Source organism: Homalodisca vitripennis, chromosome 1 (genome assembly GCF_021130785.1).
Source record: "Homalodisca vitripennis isolate AUS2020 chromosome 1, UT_GWSS_2.1, whole genome shotgun sequence".
Classification (NCBI taxonomy): domain Eukaryota; kingdom Metazoa; phylum Arthropoda; class Insecta; order Hemiptera; family Cicadellidae; genus Homalodisca; species Homalodisca vitripennis.
The window spans coordinates 143,314,941-143,337,412 of NC_060207.1; the positions used below are offsets into that span (position 1 = coordinate 143,314,941).

A 22,472-nucleotide genomic window follows, 5' to 3' on the forward strand; every position below is an offset into this window, starting at 1 on the left:
TGAGTTATAATACAAACTTAGAAACAATCAGTTATTATGAAATCACAGGTAAAATGTTTTCACTCTATCCGACTTCAGAGTCCCAAATTAAAATTACATTCTTAAATGGATCGGGAAGGTAGAATATATTTCAGTGACTATAACTTATTTCAGAAGAATTAAGAATGTCATTCAAAATAAATATGCCCACGAATACCCCGTTTTTCATTTTAAAATTGCAGTTCCGTTGGTAACTGCTAGTAAAGTATAATACTACGTGAATAAGGAATGTAGGATATAATTATATTTCTGAATATAAATCTTGTATATAATTCATTCAAGATATCTTTGTGAATAACTCTACATAAATCTGGTGCAATAAATTTAAACAACCATAAACTTCACGGAAGTGGTGAAGTACTGTTCTACGTAATTGGTAAAAGTTATGACTGAACCAAGCGATATTAAAAGCTCTCTTGCTCATGTATAAAAAGGTTCCGAGATATTTTAGCCCTTGTTTAACATCTGGTGCATGTCACGACTATTTCAAAGCTCAGGAACACGGTGATTATCGTCGTTAGGTTGCTGAGCTCTGGGGTCTTATATTGATTTGTGTTTTACAGACTCCATAAACTATACAACTGGTATAGTGTGTTTACATCTCTCGTTTTAATTTGAATTCATATTTTATATTGCTTACATAAAAATTGTAATAAACATTAGGAAACAAATACTGATGCAATATTAAATGAAATTTATAAGTAGCGATGGAGTAATTAAATCCATTAAATCAGAGTAATAAAACATCATACTTGAACATTGACCTACAACTTGGTTGCCCTATAAAACGTATAGCTCCCTGTACTCAAGCAAATCGCAAATAGCGTTTTGAATAATTTGAAATTGGATGCTCGAATAGTTAGTTCATTAAAGCGTAAGTGTTTTCAACGCACCTTTCTAATTTGTCACCTTTATACATGCACCTATGTAGATTAACACCTGGGTCTAACACTGTGGTTGGCTACAGTACAATAGCAATTTTTCAAAGCAGCTTTTGTGACGTCATAGGAGGGCACGTTATTTAGCTGTCGGACAAGTACCTGAGGCTCGGCTAATGAAATAAGGTTCCACGGAGTTAAACTTAGTTATAAATAAGAATATGTCTCAAGAACAAAGTTTTCACTATAAAAACAGATTTTAGTATCTCAGTAATAATGAATAATCGTGAAAACTACGTTTATCTGTTAATATTACTGCTTTATAGCTTATATTCAATATAGTTTGTAATTTTTTCTTATACACCGAATATGAATGTTAAACAATTGTATTAACAGATACTTGTATTTTTAACAATTCATTAGTGCCCAGACACTAAAATCTAAGTTAATATAGTTAAATATTAATTGATTTGAAACGAATTCTTATGTATAAAGTTGTTTTTAATTTAAGTTAGCGGAACGCCCCAGATGCGCTGCGTTTTTAGCTTTTCCTCTTAATAATCAAATCGTTTAACCTTTGGTCAAAGTATACTCCAAAGACATTTAAGTCTGATTTATAACAATACATGTAAAAAGTATAATATATTAGAAATGTCCACTTCCATACCCAAGGATGGGATTTCTTCCAACGAATAAAGGCCGAACGAAGACAATAGAACCACTACCACCTATTATTAGGCTCATAGGTTCCTCTAGAAACGCATTGCTTATAAAATTCATCATATGTGTAATTAAATCTTGCTTTACGTAAAATAATGTGGGAATGAAATAGGCTTGCTATTTAGTTTCGGTGTAAAAACAATTCAGCATAGAATCCATTGAAAATAGTGTGACACTAGCTCTTTTAAGATTGTACTTAACATTTAAAACAATCTAATATAAAAATTAAACCTTAGTAATTATCAGTACATGTGTACGTAGTATCATGTGTATGTTGATCTTAAGTTGTAAATAATTATAAATTAATGTTCACATTTAAAGTGGTATTTATGTCAAATTTTATCGGAATTCTATACAAAAAGACTAATATTCGATAGAGTGTGGAAACTGATTACAACCAGTTGAGATTAATACAGCATTAATGACAGCATTTGAAACTCATAAATCTATGGCGCACAATAGACATCCGCAGCTATATAAAGAACTAGTCCAGTGATATATAGGAAGATCAGTTCGAGAGCACCGAGCATTGTAGGGATGAGATCTACCCCTGAGCACTCATTGTACAAGCAGGTATTTTATTGGGACAGGTCTTTGTTGCCTTCCGAACTGGAGCTTCAGCACTCTGCTGATTTACGGATAATTTACTGAAAAAGTCATCCTTCTGTCTACACGCGGTAAAGTAGGTTACTTCCGGTCTTCGTTCATTTAAAGAAATAGGTTTTACTTATCATCTGTTACCATTAAATAATGTGTAAATAGTTTTAGTTCTAGTGTTGATCCCAGTGTAAGAAATTTCCATTGATTGGTTTTTACCTGTAAACTGTTTTAAGGCTGGAAGGATTTGCAATAAATAAAATAACAATACGCATTTTATGTATTTTCATACACGTATTACCAAAATGAATACAAACTAAAAGGTTTTCACGAAATAAATGTTTCTCTTCTAATATATAAAAGCATAAGTTGCGTTGTGAATGGAACTTGATAAATATAAAACTACTGTATTTAGTAATGATTTACATCACAAAGACGTATGAAGTATAGTTTACTCGAGATCCTCCGGCTCCATGGCAAGAGATTTCTTTCCAAGAACAATCGAAGACCAGGCTTACAATCTTATACTGGGCTCAGAGGTTTTTCAAGAAATGCAATGCACACATAATTAGCCTCTATCAGGACTAAACCGTTGAGATACTGCACAGATGAGGTAATGAGGGCAGAGCGGCAGCTGTGGACCGTGAACTCAGACAGGATTTGGTTGCGGTCGTCGTTTCCCGCAAAGCCGAACCTGCTGCTGACGCTGACCACAGCCCGCTCGTTGATTGTAACCTGTGCCGAGCCATGTATATCGTATTAATAACTGTTATGTAAGAACATTTTATTCTTTCTGTATATAGCCAGGTTGCCATTAGGTATTTCTAGCTGAAAACCAGGCTAGAACGTAACTGATCAATTTAAAACAAGGTAGACGTACGCCACCTCACGCGTCGCGTAATGGGCTTCGCTGGACTTGCATTCAAGTCTTATTTCATTGTGAGTGTCCTGCGGACAGACATAGGCGATTATAAGACAAGAAATAACGTACAGCCTCCGGGCTGACAGAAGAAAATTTATGGTAACCTCCTGAGTGATTTTTAATGACCTCTACCAAGTCCCATGAGTAGGCATGCACTATCATCGAACTCATTTTGGTTCATGTTTAAGTGAAGTTTAGTAAAACAATTTACAGTGTTCAGATGAAATGTATATCTAGATATCGTTCGAATAATTAATTAGGCTTCAAATTTGTTTATTCTATGATTTTCCGTTGCCATAATGCTTACATATAAGATCAATTAAAAAAACTTTTTCGTTAATGCTCAGCCAAATACCATGGAGCGACATTTCCTATTATCGAATTCGATGTTGACTGAATATAAATAAATCATCTTGCACGTGTATTGGTAACTTCGTTTTCGTACAGACAATTAAACATAAATTAGTTTTTTCAGCCACTCCAGTGATAGGCTTCCCTGACGCTCAGCCAATTAAATTTTTTTGTTTAATTTACATAACAATACTAAATATTTTTTGACTTTCCAAATTATGACATGATGGAAAGTAAACAGTGAAGGTACTGTAATTTGCTTTATTGACAGACTCACTAAGTCCAGCTTCCAATAACTGGCACTTGAGGAGCGGTTCTGTAATCCAGTCATCGGGTGGGAGGGGGTTAGATTTAGAGAATGACTCTTTGTACTGGAATCGGGTTTCGCCCCTAATACGTGACCGGTGAATCATAATGATAGCATTAATAATTATAGATTCCATTATTTGACCACCCAATGGTCTGATCATAGTGGTTACTTACCGTCTAAGTGTTCAGTATGAGCGACAGGTGGCACAGAAAACTCTCAAACAATCCTTAAAATCGGAATTCTAAAGTGCAAGATAAGGAAACACACCATCAGACCTATTCTTAGTAGGACTGCAGTGTTTCGAGAAAATAAGTTATACATTTCATAAGCAGTGAAAGTTTTTGTCAGATTGTTAAAAGGCTCATCTCATATATTTCTTAGAAATATCTAATGGTTTTTAATACTCCATTACTTACTACAACCAGTGTTTCGTGTTGTTTTTTATGCAGTTTTAATAACACTAAATTGTTGTATTATTTATTACAGCTTTTAGTTCATAATGATTTACATCTGAGTTAAAACCGGATTCATACGAATTAAAACGGCGGCGTGGAAGATTAGAGGAAATACATAGTTTATATCCTGTACAACGCAGATCAAAATAAAACTCCGAGCTGAGCGAACTAACGACGATAATCACCGTGTTCTTGGGTTTGAAATAGCTGTGACATGCCCCAGATGTTAAACAAGGACTAAAATATCTCGGAAACTTTTTATACATGAGCAAGAGAGCTTTTAATATAGCTTGGTTCAGTCATAACTTTTACCAATTTACGTGAAGTCTCTGCAGACCCTTTCAGTCAAGTTTATGGCATTTAAATCTATTGCATGAATATAAGTTTTGAAGTTTACACTATGACCTTGAGCGAATTTTTCAACTAGATACTTTTACAGGTTTTAGTTACATCTGGATTTTGTAATAAATTTTATTCTTTTATGTCCACTGTTTTGAACAAATTAAATTATTTTTATTTTTTAATAGCAGAATGATGCATACCATCTATTACTTCTTATTTCGTTACATTTAAAACTTCGAAATTAGCCAATTAATGTTAATTTTGTAAAAATTTAGGCATTTAGATTTTAGTTGAAAAGAATGTACCATACCAATGTTTAAATGAACACTCTTACATTTAAACAACAATATTCTTCTTACAACGCTTAAATAAAAAAATTCAATTATTATTCCGATTATACTTTGTTTCATCGCATTTACCAAGTATTCCAATACATAGAGATAGTTGATCTTGTAATTGAATCTCCAAAAAGATGTGCAATTAAGTTTAAGATTTTGGACAAGAAAACACAGTAGTGGTATCAGCAGTACTCACTTTAAATCAGCAGAGTAGAGCGAAACTAAATAGTGTATATTGTAAATAAGTTAAACACAGTAAAACGTAGTTGAGTAGATAATGCAGAATGTCGGGCAAACCCGAGTAAATACCGGACGTAACTGATGCTGGGCGCTGCTAAAATATGATCTGCGCTCCGGAACTGTGTTAGGTTCTCAACTACCCACGTTAATACTGTGGGAGAGAGAGCTTTAATTTATTTTGATTCTCTCCATACCGTACCAATCATACTGACATTCTTTACAGTAATACTGTCAATCTATGTGTAGAATTGTTCTATTGTGTATGGATGTACTGCAGGGAACAACCATTTTTGTTCCCTCGTCATTATCGTCCATCAATAAGTTTGGAGAGAGGGTGAGGACTGACAATCGTACGTACACATATTCATTCATAACTGCAGCCTAACGTTACCAGGGCCCCCGCGCCTCAGCACCTTCCCATCGGGGCCTATTAAATATACTATGTTAGTAATCTGTTTAACTTTGTTTAACTTGACATTCATAACAAGAGGTTCACCAAAGGTTACTAAAGGTTTTTCTTATCACTACATAGTGTCACTCATAAATTATCAAACAGAATTGACAGTCAGATTTTAACTTATTATACTGACAGTCATAATGATCGTATAATGCCCAAATTATGTTTTATTTACTAAAGAACCATATGCACAATAATATAGAAATTGTTTGTGTCCATGTAAAGAATATAATTCGTTTCGCAGATCTGAGGTGCTTACACGCACAACAAATCCGTGACTTAAGAGATATTCAGTCTCAAGTTTTGTTGGACTGTGGAAGAAAAGCAGCTGTTCGGAAATGAATTCCATTAATGCTTTGTCTCTACAATTTCTGTTGTAAGTTAGGACCACTATCTTCCCTTATCTTAGAGCTTATATTTTTACCATTTTAATTTCGTTTTTTATTTTTTAGAAACTGATTTTTAATCTAAATCTTGCTTTAAACTTCTACTCTCGGGGGAAACTGATTTGGCAAAATTGCAAGTTAAAAATATGTGTTTTATCTTAATCCAATTTCGCTTGTTAACCAACGATAACGTAATCTCCTCAAAATAATTGAAAAAAGAATATTTAAAAACTTTAAAAAATATTTTATTTTAAAATGTGACAAATTTCAAAACATCTTTTAGAAGCTTGGCTCAAATCAAATTATACCCTTCCAGGCAATGTTGTTACAGATTCACAATCGCAATAATACTTTTACCACCGGGAATTCGCAAATGGTTATGGTTGTGAAAAATTATTTAACGAATATTTACGAAACAAATTATAGAGAGGAAATTCATATATCAGGATTTAATTTCGAATGGGCAGTCGGAGTATCAAAATAATGCCCAGCTTATGTAATAACATCGATGGTAGAAATCAAACGTAAAATTGTCATTCATCCGAGTAATCCTTTGCATAATACTACATCAAGTCATTTATTAGTTGAATAATCCAGGGGGACTGGTTGATTATACCTTTCTATCACATACCTTTCATCAGCTTTAAATAGCAAAGTTCTCTTAACAATTCACAGATCTGACATACAAATTATCTTCACTTTAGACCATCATGTTGTGTCAAATACGATAATGGTATATTCATACTTACGTCGTAATAATAATAATACGTAACGTATTACGTAATGATTCGTTAGGGAATAAGGGTATAATTACTCAGGAATCACTGATTGTACTTTTTTGGTAGGGTGCTAATATAATTCCACATATGAAAAAGATGAAGCAAAAGAGGAGAAGAATGTTTTAGATCGATCTTTTGTGATATATATTTTTGTTAACCAAGGTTTCAAGCTATTTGCTTTTGTCACATTATTTGAAACAGTTCTGTGATAGTTGTGTAAAATACAAAATGTTATTCTAGTTTATTTTTCTGATTTATGTTTTATTTATAGCTCGGCACAGTTTTAAATATAGCAATAGCTGTTTTGTTACCGTAAAAGATATCTGGATATGGTAAACAGCAATGAGTTAGCTAATATTGTAATTATCAATGAACTAAAATGCCTAATGATTTTGTCTATTGAGAATATTGGAAGTTCATTAGTAAACCGTTAAAGCAGTGGCAACTGCATTTAACCTCAATCTACTCCCTTCGGAACCAATCAACTTTCATTCTAATGACTCGCCTCAATAGCAAACCCGTTTTCAAAGATTTTGGTGAAGCTATAGCGTTAACGCCGCTGGTATTCTCATTTATAAAATCTTCGCGGGAAGAAATTTGTTTGTAATCTTCGCCTGTTCCGACAACAAACTATAACAGTCTTCATAGGCGTGGGACAATATTTTACTGGTTAGAAATATAATTCATGAATGGATTAATTTACTGGATCATGAACTTAGGGAATTATACTGCAATAAAGTTTATAACCTGCGAGAATTACCTCTTACAATATTAAGAAACCGTATTCATTGCAACATTGCTAAATTTCTGGAACCCCAAAACTAAACTTAAAGTACAAAAGCATAAAAACTGTGGAAAATGTATTTTTATGTTCCATAACTAAAAAGACATTCATTTCTTTGTTTAAAGTTTGTTACTGACCATGAATGGTTTTAAAAGGATAACAGGATTTCAAACATTTGCCATCGTTATATGTTACAATAAGTATAACACGACGTTTTGAGGATTGGAATCTATCCTTTTCGTCAGGTGGAAGAGGGGGTATTAATTCACACAAAAAAAGAACATAAAGAAGAAAAGAAGGGAAAGAAAGGTTCAAACATACCAGAAAGCTGATTGGAGTCTAGTCCAGGCATTGACACTGCACATAATGTAAATCCCTAGTACACATCTCGAGTACAAGAATCACATTCACACATCACACCAGCACAGGCGTAGACTGATACTGTGTCTCCAATCCTCAAAACTTTATGTTATACCTTTTGTAACATTTAACGATAAAAAACGTACAAAAACTTATGAGAAGCGTTTTACTCGGCAAATAAAAAGGTTAACTAAGAAGCAGACTGGAATAAAGAATTTCACATATTTTCAAATGACTTGTAAACACCGAACACCGTGTTTAAAGTTTAATAGAACCATCAAACCGTGTAGTACATTTAAATCCATTTTAATTTAGGTATTGTTTATATGTACCACTGGATTTTTTCCAGATATATAAATTTAAGCGTTGTACCTTCAATTAAAAATCGTTTTACTGAACAAGAACAATATTACATAACCTTATGAAATCGCTATGAAAATTAGTTTTGAAACCAGGCCTGAACTCTGGATAGATTATGTTTTAGATATTTGGATCTTTTCTCCTGCTGAATGCAATGAACTTTTTTTAGTATGGGTTATTTTAAGAAACATATGTTTACAGTATTTTAGAATAATGGCACAAAGCTATTATTTAAAAATCTTGAGAATATTTTTGTATTTATGACAAATTAGCAATCTCTTTAAACAATCTGAAAATAAAAGATGTACGCTTACCTCTTTAAAAAAAATCGTAATAAATCTTCAAAGGTTAAATCGCAATAAATCTAAGTCTTCAATTATTCTGATGTTTCCCCTATTAAGCTGATGTTAATCCTGTTCCAAAAGATGTAACCTTGCTCATTTGTTAGGGATTAGAATATTGATAATGATAAACCGGACCCACATCTTTTCTCCTTGTTAGCTTAGCCGAGCAAAGGCTTTGCTGGTACCGATAATCGAGCCTATCACGGTGAAATTGGAGCGCCAATATTGACAAACCTGTGCTCTTTGTGGGGCCAGTCGGCCTCTACTGTTGTTGCTTTTCTTCCTCTTCCTTGATCGATGACCTTTGCTTTGCACCACAGAACGTTCGAAAGGGTGTGACTCTCATAGAAGTGAGTACACCTCTTCGCATTCCCACTCAGAAAATCGATGATTTCTGAAATTCAGTTGGAATAGCAAAATTTGTAAATGTCTCTTAATATACCTACAGGTTTGGTAAATCTAAAAATACGAAACACAAATTCCTTTGCAAACTGGTATACAATGATCAACAATAAAGGCAATAGATTATGTAATATGGAGAAACGCACCAGTAGATCAGATGAAATCATTACATTTTGCGAGGTGTTGGAATTTCATAAATATATTATGACATTAGATCAGATATATTTTGTCACGTTTGTGGTGTAATTCTACAGGGTTTTACATTCAACGCATTGCTCTAGGACTTGTTCGTGTTGAAATACTCTCTTTACCGGGCCGGGGAGCGAGTTAAGTGGCGTCTGTTCTGGCATTAACAGAGTTTATGAGAATAAACCTAAACAAGAGCCGTCAACTAAAGGTCAGACAGGAGCTATTTGCGATACAATTAATGGTAAACGGGATGCCATCAGTCGAGAAGTATTTTTAGCTGAGCGAGAGCTGTACGTAAATCTGTCGATTCACAGGTCGACTAAAACGACACCAAATGGACTGTTGTTTTCTTTTTACTGTTAAATACCTCTTTCCCAATCGGTTTGACTGGGAGTAATGGTGAACTTCTCCTTTATTTCTCTAGTAGGCTCACGACAAGTGGAAGATCCTTTCATTCTTTCGTCATGTACTTCTTCAATGTTCACTAAAATACTTCGTTTTAAATTCGACCTCTGGAAATTTCCACTCAACAGCGTTTATTGGTTTATTTTTCCCAGGTATATTCTACGTCCATATCATGTGTAAATTCCTGAACAGAGTCTCATCAAAAGCCTACTGATCTTATTCTTTTAAACATCATATGTATATATCCAGATATGTACTTAAGACGTCTATATGTCCAAGTACATCCTTGATACACATGTCCAAGTACGATTTAATATCGAACATGCTTTATGAGTAATGATATATAGCTATTTTTTTAGCTAAAAATGATTGATGACATCACAAACCTTGTCAATTAATATACCAATAACCAGTGACAACCTATAGGACAGAGGAAGAGTCCGAGGAAGTAGTTTTAAATCGCAATCTAAATAGCTACATTTTCTATTATTAATTGCGTTTAAGTGGTACATGAAAGTCTACTTTATAAAATCTAAAATCATCGTCAACATTGAACTCACTACCTGACGTGGTTTGCGTGCCTGGACTCGGCCCTGGGCGCTGTACATATTACGTGTTATGAATATCGATGGATGGAATATTAAAGGCCAATCCTAAATAATTTATCGTCCTTAAGGCTCCAAACTTATCCATTAAACATGCCCTGATCCGAAGCGAACTTATACTGTAGTGATGAAGTTGGCCATTGCGCGTCAATTTATGGCGGCTGTACATGCAACATAGCGTCTGCTTTATTACAGTCCTAAGTATTATGTCCATACCTAAAATTGAAGGAATAATTTAATTTTTAAATAAATGTATAAAATAAGACATGTCTACATTGTTTATATTATAACTGGAAATAAATCAGTTATTGAACTCTTTTTACCATTTCAACTATTTTCTAAAATGTATTACTATTAAAGTAAAAGGTTTTTGTGACAATGAGTAAATGCAGATGGTAGTTTTAATGATTAAGAAATCCAAGGGTTAAACGTTTAATGTGAGCTCTGAAGCATTTAGGTATCGGCCTTTACTGTATAAACCCTCAACAGTTTTTTACAGATCTCCCGTGTCACCCACCCGACTTTTGGTACCTAGACCTCAACCTCAGGCACTTCTCTATTGTACCTGGCCTTCGATTACAACTTCATACTGAAGTTATTTGAAGTGAGCAAATACAATTTGAAAGAAAAAAGATAATATTTAAGTGAGGAAATTAAATTATAAATTTACGTCATGCGATTAAACACGTCTTAAAATTATTGAAATTAAGAGGAAATTACAAGTAGATAACAATCAACGTAGGGTGGGTTCACGGTGGTAATAAATTCTTGGATTGTCGTACGGGACGGTGCTATCTTTATATTAAACCGGGGCTGCCTGGCAGACTGGGAAAGTATCGCCATTACTCAACAAGAATTGGTGAGTTTGCTGATATAATTTGAAAGCACACTTTGCTTGTTTGATTAACTAATAACTGTTTGGTTTATAAAGTTGTTTGCTTTCATACTGGGAGATAAATTTACTATAAAAATAGAAAACAATGCAATTTTGTATTAGGCGATAAATAAGTGGTAAATACTGTTGTTATTTAGGAAGGTTCAATTGGAATAATTAAATTAAACCAAAAATAACTTCCTATTAGTTAACCATACATTCAAAGCGGTTGTGTTAAACAATCCTTCACCGTAGTCTAGAAATGCGACTCTACACGTGTTCTATTCCCGGAGAGATCGATAATAATTTGCAAATGGATTTGGAGCGCTTTCAAATGTTTAGTACAATCGAAATGCCACTTGCGTCGTAAAACAACTTCCTAAAATTAAGCAATTGTCTAAAATCACTTTAAAGAATTTAATAGGCCCTCTGTTGTGCCCAGTTATTTTATGCGTATATAAGATCTGCTTCAAAAATTCATCATATTTTTAAAATTGCCATACACTCAAAAATATTTAAAAAATAAATTCAGTCAAGTTTAATTAAATACACCGGCAGGCATAAACGAAAAGTGATTTTCACATTCACTACGCATGTGTAGTTTATATTTTTCTATCATGAACACGCATGTTTACACAATCATAACTGTGATTCCAATCTTTGCCAGGACGTTTGGCAAATTGTTCTGTCATTTATGGTATTCAAGGCATGTAGAGCTTAGAGGATTACTTATTTTTATTAAACAATAATACTCCGTGCAACCTAATTATTGTCTGACGTGTATTTGAAACCATATACCTATTTTTACATCTCTCAGTTTGGAAGTCTGATGTGATCTAGTAGGTTTTATGTGGAATTATCGGATTGCAACTATTACAAACTGTTTTTTTGCAATTGTACGTTTTTTAATTTCACCCAATTAACGTTACTACCTATAGTTACGGCCGAAGGGTGAAAGTTTCAGCTGATCGTTACCGCTTTCTTGCCATTCTTTGGAAAACAGACGGTTCATAACGGACCCAATTACCGTTTCCTCCGTTTGGTTCTGTATAATAGACACTATTCTCCAAGAAACTACTTCTGGGTCTCTTTTCCTTCAACGAGGTTGTTGTAGTTAGTTATGTGGGTGAATGACGCACCATATGAAACATGAAATTGTACTTTTCTTGCGGAATATTGATTCATTCCTGTTTTTATTTTTTTCTGAAGTACTTATAACTAAATCTAAGTACTTTTTATAATGTACTTTTGTTATAACTTACTTCAAGGCACTATTTAAATTTCGTTATTTTTTATGAAGCGTAAGTAAAATCTCCTTTGAATGCACAATAAAAAGTTTAACATTGATTGTTTTAGTAGATTCAATAAGTCAACAATAAATTCGATATTATACCCATTCCACTCAAAATAAATATTTGTAAAACTAGATTCTTCGTTTCTCAAACACGAGTCACAAGTAATTGGCAGGTGTACTGCTTCTCAGTGTTGACCTGAGGTTTAGGGATCTAATATTTTTTACTAAACAGTGGAATAAAACGTATAACTCTGTTTGTTTAGAAATTTATATTTCTCTCACCCATTAATTTTGAAAGTTTAATCTGATGTAACATAATATATTGTCTCATGATTTAAAAAATGCCAATTTCTAAACTTTGTTTTTATTTTTAAGTTTTCTGTTCCCACTTTCTCCCAACAAAAGCGGTAGTACATGTTCTATCCATACTCAGAACTAACGGATTTTTGAAGTTTTATATTAATATAATATATGTGACTAATCAATGGAATAAAGACTGAGATGCATGTATGTTACATTGAATTGTTCTGGATATTTAAACATATCGTAATACGAGTATTTAGTGTTATAAATGCGGTTACTCGGTCTCACACACGACCACGCTATCAGTGTAGTATCACATAACCTTCAAGTATTTTTAATAGAAGCTTCGTGAAATTTTATTTTACACATTTGATTGGGGTGAAATGGGGATGAGTACTAAGCCATAAATGATTTTATCACTTTTATAGTGCACTTTTACAATATTAATCAGACACTGTTATATGCTGTGTTATATTAAGTACTCTTTTTATGTTGTTAATGTAAACATTCTATAAACAAATATGTCGTATTACTTTGTGGAAAACCTGCAATGTCGTGTTAATTGATTGAATTAGGTATTAACGCAGCGTCGCTTAACGCAATTCAGACCCATTAGTTAATTACAGTGCAGGATAGCCCACAGTGTTCGGTCGTTCTTTGTCAACGTGTTGTAATCCAATACAAACATAGGGTTGTGCTGGCCGCTCAATCCGGTCCGTGAGGATCCATTTACATCAGGTGGCGTGAACCGTGTCATTTTAATCCAGGCAGCGTAGTCAGTTTGTCCTGTGTGTCTTGAGGCCACGACACTGCGTGACTGTGCCGGCCGCTTAATCCAGCCCGTGAGGATCCATTTACATCAGGTGGCGTGAACCGTGTCAATCCGGGCAGTAGATAGTTTGTTCTGTGTCTAGAGGCCACGACACCCCGCGTGACTGTGCCGGCCGCTCAATCCGGTCCATGAGGATCCATTTACATCAGGTGGCGTGAACCGTGTAATTTAATCCGGGCAGCGTAGTCAGTTTGTCCTGTGTGTCTTGAGGCCCACGACACTCTGCGTGACTGTGCCGGCCGCTTAATCCAGCCCGTGAGGATCCATTTACATCAGGTGGCGTGAACCGTGTCAATCCGGGCAGTAGATAGTTTGTTCTGTGTCTAGAGGCCACGACACCCCGCGTGACTGTGCCGGCCGCTCAATCCGGTCCGTGAGGATCCATTTACATCAGGTGGCGTGAACCGAGTCATTTAATCCGGGCAGTAGAAAGTTTGTTCTCTGTCTAGAGGCCACGACACCCTGCGTGACTGTGCCGGCCGCTCAATCAGGCCCGTGAGGATCCATTTACATCAGGTGGCGTGAACCGTGTCAATCCGGGCAGCGTAGATAGTTTGTTCTGTGTCTGGAGGCTACGACACCCTGCGTGACTGTGCCGGCCGCTCAATCTGGTCCGTGAGGATCCATTTACATCAGGTGGCGTGAACCGTGTCATTTAATCCGGGCAGCGTAGTCAGTTTGTCCTGTGTGACTGGAGGACACGACACCCTGCGTGACTGTGCCGGCCGCTCAATCTGGTCCGTGAGGATCCATTTACATCAGGTGGCGTGAACCGTGTCATTTAATCCGGGCAGCGTAGTCAGTTTGTCCTGTGTGGCTGGAGGACACGACACCCTGCGTATCTGTGCCGGCCGCTCAATCCGGCCTGTGAGGATCCATTTACATCAGGTGGCGTGAACCGTGTCATTTAATCCGGGCAGCGTAGTCAGTTTGTCCTGTGTGACTGGAGGCCACGACACTCTGGGAGACTGTGCTCTAATCAGCGCTAATCCTTGCCTCTGACAATAGATGGGAATATTTATAGTGTCGTACTCTCGACGGTCAGAATGGTCAGTAAATCTGTCCCGCCAAACACAAACAACAATGCTGTTGTCCCTCCTTTGTCTCCGGCTTTTGTAAACACGCGCCCTACTAACTTCATCCCCAACTTTTATTTGTTTATGGTTCGTTCCCCGTAGATACCACGGCCTTTAAGTACCAAACGATTGTTAACCAGTCAACATTATTAACCAACTTTGTACGTTTGAAATACTTCTTTTCATAGGTACTAGAAATTATGTTGATATTTTTTCAATGAATCTTACCTAAGCTTGTTCTGGTAAATAACTCCATTAATACGCTCAAGAACAGAGTAGTTCTGGTTTTAGCAACGATTTGTAAGAATATAAACACTTATCCAACTAGACTTTGTACGAGTGCACTCTCGCATCGTGATATTTACTGCCCAACTATCAATATGATTGTTCACGTTTGGAGGTTCCTTTGCTTTACGTCCTAAGTATACTTTTCTGGCTCCTAGAAAGTATACACAGGTCATAAAAATGGTAAGACAGTCATTGCAACCATGTCTTCCTAGATGGAAATTTGAGAAAATGTCATCTCCAACCACTTTTCTTCTTGTTAGTTTTGGTAATGTATGGAGTAAAACAACATCATAAATTGTATAGTGAGCGAAAAATCACATTCTTTTAGTATATGTATTCAAATACAAAACTAAGGCTACATTGAACGAACTTAGGTTATGTAAATGTTAAACAGCATTGTCCATCGTTATTATTGTTTATAGAATTAATGGGTGTGTCTAAAATGCATCCAAATACGTTTTTCTTGTAAATAAAATACTAAGTTAATAATAGCGTTTTGTAGGCGTCGAAATATGTTTAAAATGAGACAACTCTCATACATTTTTGGATGTAAGTTAAGGGCGTAAATGTGTGGTTTTTTTTGTTTAAAACTGTTTTTACGAGCTAAAATCTAAAGTTACTCGAGTACAGTTGTTTCTGAACGCCGTACATTTATTTGAAGCATGTCACCTTTACAGTGTTATAATATTTGGGACTAAATTGTATAAGCGATGTAAGATTGTAGGATTATCATTTGTAATAATCGTTTGCTATTTGTTAGAGTGCAGCTTTATTTTGAAACAATCAAGTGATGAAATATTTTCTACGATGAGCATGATGTAACCTTCACTCAGCACAGATAGGTACATAGTGTATAGCACAAAGCCATATCTAATGCACGAAAGTCAAATTGTCGACATAAATTTTACCGTATGTCGTGGAAATGGCTTCCATCAATTCCAATGTTGTCAGCTCCGTAGTACACGGGTTGCGTGTATACCGATTGCATTTACTGTGCATTATGTCATGCAATCATACTGCGGCTATTAAATGCAATTAGCAGCCAAGCAGATAAATGGTTTAAAATTTCCCTCTTCCGGCTGAGACGAAGATAAAGTAGATTCCATTGTGGCATAGTCCAACAATTTATTTTTATACAAATCTAGTTTAAAATCCGCTTTTAACATATTGATCACAAAAGTTTTTTCTTTAAAGTTTATTAAAGTAAAATTTGAATTGATCAAAGCGTTGTTATGAAAACTGTTAATTCACTAACGTCGAGTGTTACACAACCATGCATCTACGACGTTTCTCAATTTGAAATCTAGTACCTTCTCAGGTGGATGGATAAGACTATTTTTTTATTGTTTAACGTGATTTTTGAGTTTCATTTCTAGTGTGGCGTAGCTTAGTGATATGATTTGGTTTGTTATTCATACGAATGAGAAAGAGATCTATTATCACATCTTTAAATGTAGAACATTTATTTGTGTAATACAGTAGCAAATTTCTGCAACAACCCTCTTTAATTTTTATTTATATAATGCACCGCTAATAGTCCGTTGTTTTAAAGCTGTTTATAATAACTAACAAATTATTATTATTATAAGAAGTTGTTGAAATGTATCGGAGTAAAATAAAATAATGCCCTGTGTGCGTCATATCTTGTCAGTGTTGTGGTATGCACATAAACACATTTATTTGTTTTACATTAAAATTATGGTTTCATTTTTGAACTTATCCCAAACTAACCACAAAATGAAATTAGGATTTTGCTGTTCATTATGTCTCACTGCATGATAGTTGTATGAATGTGATCTAGGGTTCATGATTAGTGACAATATGCAACTATTTTATAGGAACTCGATATAAACTAGAAAATTGTCGAAACAGCCTGAAACGTTCCTTATGGTGCCTGCTTGATTAACATCATAAAATTATATATTGTTTGTTAATTGATTTTACATTAGGTTATTGAAGGATCTTAGTATATGATTGTTTGGACCTTCTGGCGTGGCATGGTGCCTCAGTCTATCTACGTGGGTATAGGATTTCGGGCACACATAAGGTAAAAAACTCACATTTCAAAGCGCAATGCGACAGCCAGGCCTAGTACTATCATTTACGAGACCTAGCGCAACGCTAACGAATTCTACTAACTGGACTTTCAGTATAAACTAAAGAATTCTGAGTTTGGATTGTCTTTGACATCAAGGCTGGTCTGAGGCGAGTAGTGTTTATTGGAGTCGGCCTTTCTGTGAACTCCTTGTTCACAAAGACAGGTTATTTTTCAATTACTAATTGAGCAACAATAACTTATTTACTAATTTTACATTAAGTTTAAAATCGATTTTCCTGTCCAAAATCACGAAACTATATTTATTTCGTGCATTACCTTAGTTTTCTTTAACAAATATAGGGAAATTGCTAAAGAGTAACCCCAACTATGACAGGTAAACCACAATAGCACGCTACTAAAACAGTTGGAAGAGAAATTCATATAAAACAAACAGATTGTCCATGATGGAAACAAAAACAAACGTATGTCAATGATAAAAAAAAAAACAAAATATCGTAAATTCGGCCACTTCTATGACAATAGTGTGCGGCGCGGCGCGGGGCGGCGACATGACGCCTGTGGCTGGATTCTGCTGCTGTATTAAACTGGGGTAGGGACAACAATCCAGCTGGCCGAGAATTGCTCTCTATTTTTAACCGAAACCGTCAGACCCTGTTAATGAGATTTCGTTTTAGATATCTGAATGTGTAATAGAGTTGTTAACATTTTGAGCGTTCCGACCTTCTGAATTTATGCCATTATTTAAACGACGGCCCGTTTGCCAACTGAATGGATAATCATTTCCGTAGTTAATGTTCACAATTAGTACAATAATACTTAAAATGGCTGGCTTGTTTTTCAAACTTCACAACTTTTATGTTATGTTATTTTTTTGGAATTTTTGTGAGGATATTTACTGAAAAGGCGTTTTAAAACCGTAATTATAAAAAGTTTAAACTATCTGAAGTGCTTAACCTCATTAGATGTCATTAAGACAGATAACTATAGAAAATTACAGCTCTTTAAGTTCAAATTTTGTATGAGTGATAGTTTTTAACATAAAATCACTCATAAACTGCTGAAAAATAATGATAGTAGATACACGTTTTATAGTAACAGTTAAACAACCTTCCCCTTATTATGTACGTCTTGGAAATGAAAAATTATTACTAGTAGAGGCACAATCTTTTTAAGACTCGCCTATACTAGGCATATAATGTTCTAACCACTTCAATCAAACCGTGTATTTTTCCTTGGTTATTGTAAATAAGGTAATAGAATATCATCACGATCCACAACCATCATTCCAAATGTAATTTCGTATGATTTAAAACTGTCCATTACTACGTAATTCAAGTTATAAATTAATCTCTTTTGGCATTTGAACTGTAAACAGTGAGAGTTCAAAATTACTAAAAATTACTATCGGTAAAAACTGGAAATGTACATTTAAAGGGTAACATACAAGTGCGTTCGCAGAAATCTGTAAACTCCTTTCTGGTTTATCCGAAATTTTAGTTATACGGTTGCATTGAGTACGGATAATCGAGGCTCTAGTATTATACCGATATCTGTGGACGGTACACAGAAGGGAGGTTATTGTTAGTCACAGTACCAGGTGTTTCAGCACAGCATCGATCCCTGCAAGCCTCACATTCTACATCATCCCCTCCTGGTCGTTGTGAATTTTAATCAACGCCACCGATAATATCTCTTCTCAGCTGCTTGTCCCTTTACCACAATAAGTTCTTCTGTTAAACGTGTTAGTTTTTTTTATTTCTTAATCAAATTTATTTAAAAATGTCATTCAATCCTATTCCGTTGGCAAAAACAAGGGATTTTTGTCTTAAACGAGTTTTTAATTGTATAAAGGTCGAAAATAACATTTACAGCATTCTATATGCTTTTTTTAAATTTTCCATACTTAATGTACTAAAAAAGTTAACTGTTATAAAGTAAATTTCATAACAATCTGCTTATTGGAATCTCTCTTAAACACGAAAACTGCCGTAATTTTAAAAATACCCAGACTAAGTTGGTACAAAGGCAATAATAGCTCGGATAAGGTCATATATCAGTCTTATCCAATAAAAAGTTTCAAGATGGCGGCCATTCGAATTTGAGCAAAATTCGACTAATTCCCAACATAAATAATACAATTTTTAAATATATTAAATAACTTTTACTCTTTTTTTATATTTCATAAGAATTCAATATGGCGGATTTCTTTAAAAGTTTGAAAAGGAATGGTTACGTATAAGTTATTATGTATTACAGCGTAAAACAAGACAGTTTTTTTAGAATTCTCAGACCATTCAAAATAATTATTGCTCCTATGCGTTTCCAAATCTATATATAAAGATAGAGGGCCATTTACCATAGTTCTTAATATATTCAGACTACATGTGGTAAAGATACAGTATTTACACATGGTTTGGTGAAGTTCGTTAGCTAGTCTTAACCAATAAAACGTTTCAAGATAGCGGTCACATACATTTGGGCCAAATTTTTATCTCGGGTATATTATAATACAAATAAAACTGTATATAACATAATAACAAATACAAAAAAAATATGTATAATAAAAACTGTTGAGCAATGTTAAGCAACTTTTATTCTTGCTTATTTTATAACTTGTAAGGTATTAAGATGATGGCAGTTTAAAGTTATAGAAATATGCAATTGATTGATTGTCTTGTAAGGTTTCAAGATTATGTAGTTTCTAAATGTTTGAAATTGTTCTGATCATGCTAACATGCCAGCATTGAGATTTGTTATCCCATCAGTGTTGTGCAAATTAAACATGTAAACTTCATCATAATTCATCTCCAGTTGGACATTTAGAGACGACGGTCACATGTGAAATCTAACTTTCTTCGGACGAGTGTGAAGGGATATTTTTAATACCATTTAATTTTTTGTTTAAGTTTATTATTGACAGTGGCTGGTTTGAAGGTTTATGGACATTAGCTATCTTTAAATTTTACCAAAGAAGAAAGATACGCGACGTTTCGAGAATTTATATGTACCTCCTTCTTCAGAAGTTGATATATTATAGTGAAAAAAGATAAAAATACCATTAACACTAAGTGTTGAACACCTCAAAAGTGTTTGCTTTTTCAAAGTCTATGTAACGCGTGGTCTAGTATTTTCACCAGAAGGAGAAAATATATTTTGGTCCGCGAAACCTTGTTTTTACTGTGGCACTGACGGCAAATGCGCGTAATCAGAATACTACTTTTAAATATATTCCACGATTTATTGATATCCACTAAAGTATAGACACTAATTTTTAAAACCCAAAATCATTTAAAACATCCAACGCGGTTCAACGTGTTTAGTATGAAATTATACGAATTTGTCAGTTTTTGCTCAATCTATTTGCCTATCCAAGAGCAAAATATACACATTTCATCCTGTTTAAATTCAACGGGAAAGGAATTTATCACGGCGAGTTAAAACTTCGCCAAGTATCCCACTGGACTAATTCAGCAGACAAATTGTAAAACGAACTCCAGATGGTTGTGCCGACAGTTGTACGTTAGTTTCACCGCGTGAACTGCCCAGACTGTCAGCCCTATCTGCTGCAGGGCGCTCAAACTAAACCATTCAAGCTGGTCTTCCATGTAAGCAATATTTAAAATAAAATGATAATATTTATTGTATTATAATTTATATTATTAGAGTGTCCTAGGATTGCGTCTAAAAAACTTTTAACACCACGTTATTGTAAAATTGTGATTTGATATATTATTGGCTTTGATTACAGGTAAGGAGACTGCTTGAAAATCGTAGTTGGTGAGCAATTTCAGCGAATATTTATTACTTTAGTTTCATAAAATACGTAGTTAACTAGTCTTAATTGTTTATAGTATAAGTATATTCTTTGCAAGATTGGACATGTATGCAATAGCCTTTAAATTGGAATAATGTACTTTATTTTCTTCCATTTCTAACCATTGTAATTGGTTGAAAAATATAATTGGTTTATAATTTTGTGGTATAGATCCACAATCTAAACTTGACGAAAATTATGACCCAATTTGGTTTAAAAGTATCTTGTAAGATTTCTATAGAAATATTTTGTCAGCCACAAAATAATGTCCAAAGGTAGTCTTACTTTCGTTAAAGTAATACGAAGAAAGAAACACGGAAGTGGGTAATATTTCCGGAAGTAGCTTGAAGGTACTGATGGATAAATTAACTGTCTGGTGATTTCAAGAGGGTTTGGGAACGTACATGATTGTTTGGGTATAATTTTTATAATGTAACGCAGATGGATAGAACTTGGCCCCTAAACATCAATCAACTAGGACATATTAAAGTACTTGTTCAACATTTCAATAATCTTATGTCTGTACATTTAGAAGTAAAGTGAAATAGAATTCCGATACCCCGACACTCGAGAGGTCTTAAGTCAGATGTGAATTAAATGAGATGAGTACAACTGATTGAAGTTTAACCCCGTTGCAAGCGAATGTCTGCGTTCTCTTAGCAAGTGTACATTAATTAGTAGTTCTATCGATCCCAACAGGTAATAACCCTAACCAAGAGATTTCTAATTATTTTGCGTTTAAAACGAGGTTTAAGGTTCCAGCCGTTAGGTTGTGATATTTAGTATCGTGGTAAAGTCCCCTATTATAGTAAAGTCTACAAAATTGATATTTCACAAGAAAACTCCGTCTCTACTTTCACCTGCCTCTTCTATAAAATTGTCGAGATCGCTAGGGCTTACACGTCTATAATTTTACACCATCCTGATATACAATCAGTCACTGTTCCTGGTTTGGCTCAATCATTCACTGTTCAGCTTTAAAAAAAAACCCCGGTTGAATTCGTCGATGATTTTTGTTAGGAAAATCTGGAAGTAATTTACATTAATTATGTCCATTTTTATAAATTAGCAACTCTATACCATGTAACAGTGTAAATTTAAAAAATAAACCATTCTGGTAAGAGCCTACTTTATGGTTTTATTCCTTGAAGGATACTATTCTATATTGTCCACTTGAGACGGCATGGCATTCCTACTGTGCGTTTAACATTACAGTGGCTATTTCCATCAAATTGTATTTCCAAACTTGTTACGCCTAACAAACTTCTATATTGAAATCTAATTATCGAATAGCGCCAGTTCACGCTGGAATAATAGAGAGCAATTCCAGCAAGCGCGATTGTTGTCGCCCCAGTTTAATACAGCAGCTTCGCGCCCCGGGCGGCAATGTCGCCGAATTTATCACAAAAACGTGACAAAACTTTTGTCGTTTCTGAATCAGTTTCCTTCTCTACCATTTAATTATGTTTTATGCGATTTCAGTCCGAGCGTGAGTTAATATATTTTTAAACGGTGTTTCGTCCTTAGATTAATTATATCAGTCTTCGTGATTAGCAATAGAATAGGATTAATTTCGTGGTAAAGCTCAAAATAGTCACTTTCTTCGTCATTGATGATGACGAATATTAAATGATTTTGTAGAATATTATTCTGTATGGCTCTTCGGGAA

The 22,472-nt window shown here is 34.6% G+C and overlaps 1 protein-coding gene across 7 annotated transcripts in view; it reads left to right on the top strand.

Moving 5' to 3' along the window:
- LOC124372611 (RNA-binding protein Musashi homolog 2) overlaps positions 1-22,472 on the top strand; it is a 225,402-nt gene that overhangs the window by 106,186 nt on the left and 96,744 nt on the right. For 5 of the 7 annotated variants that reach the window (XM_046831023.1, XM_046831038.1, XM_046831045.1 and 2 more), the window contains one exon: positions 20,738-20,766. The exons of the other annotated variants lie outside the window; for them this stretch is intronic. The gene's annotated coding sequence lies outside the window, so the exon portion shown is untranslated. The remainder of the gene's footprint in view (positions 1-20,737; positions 20,767-22,472) is intronic. 7 annotated transcript variants of the gene reach the window in all.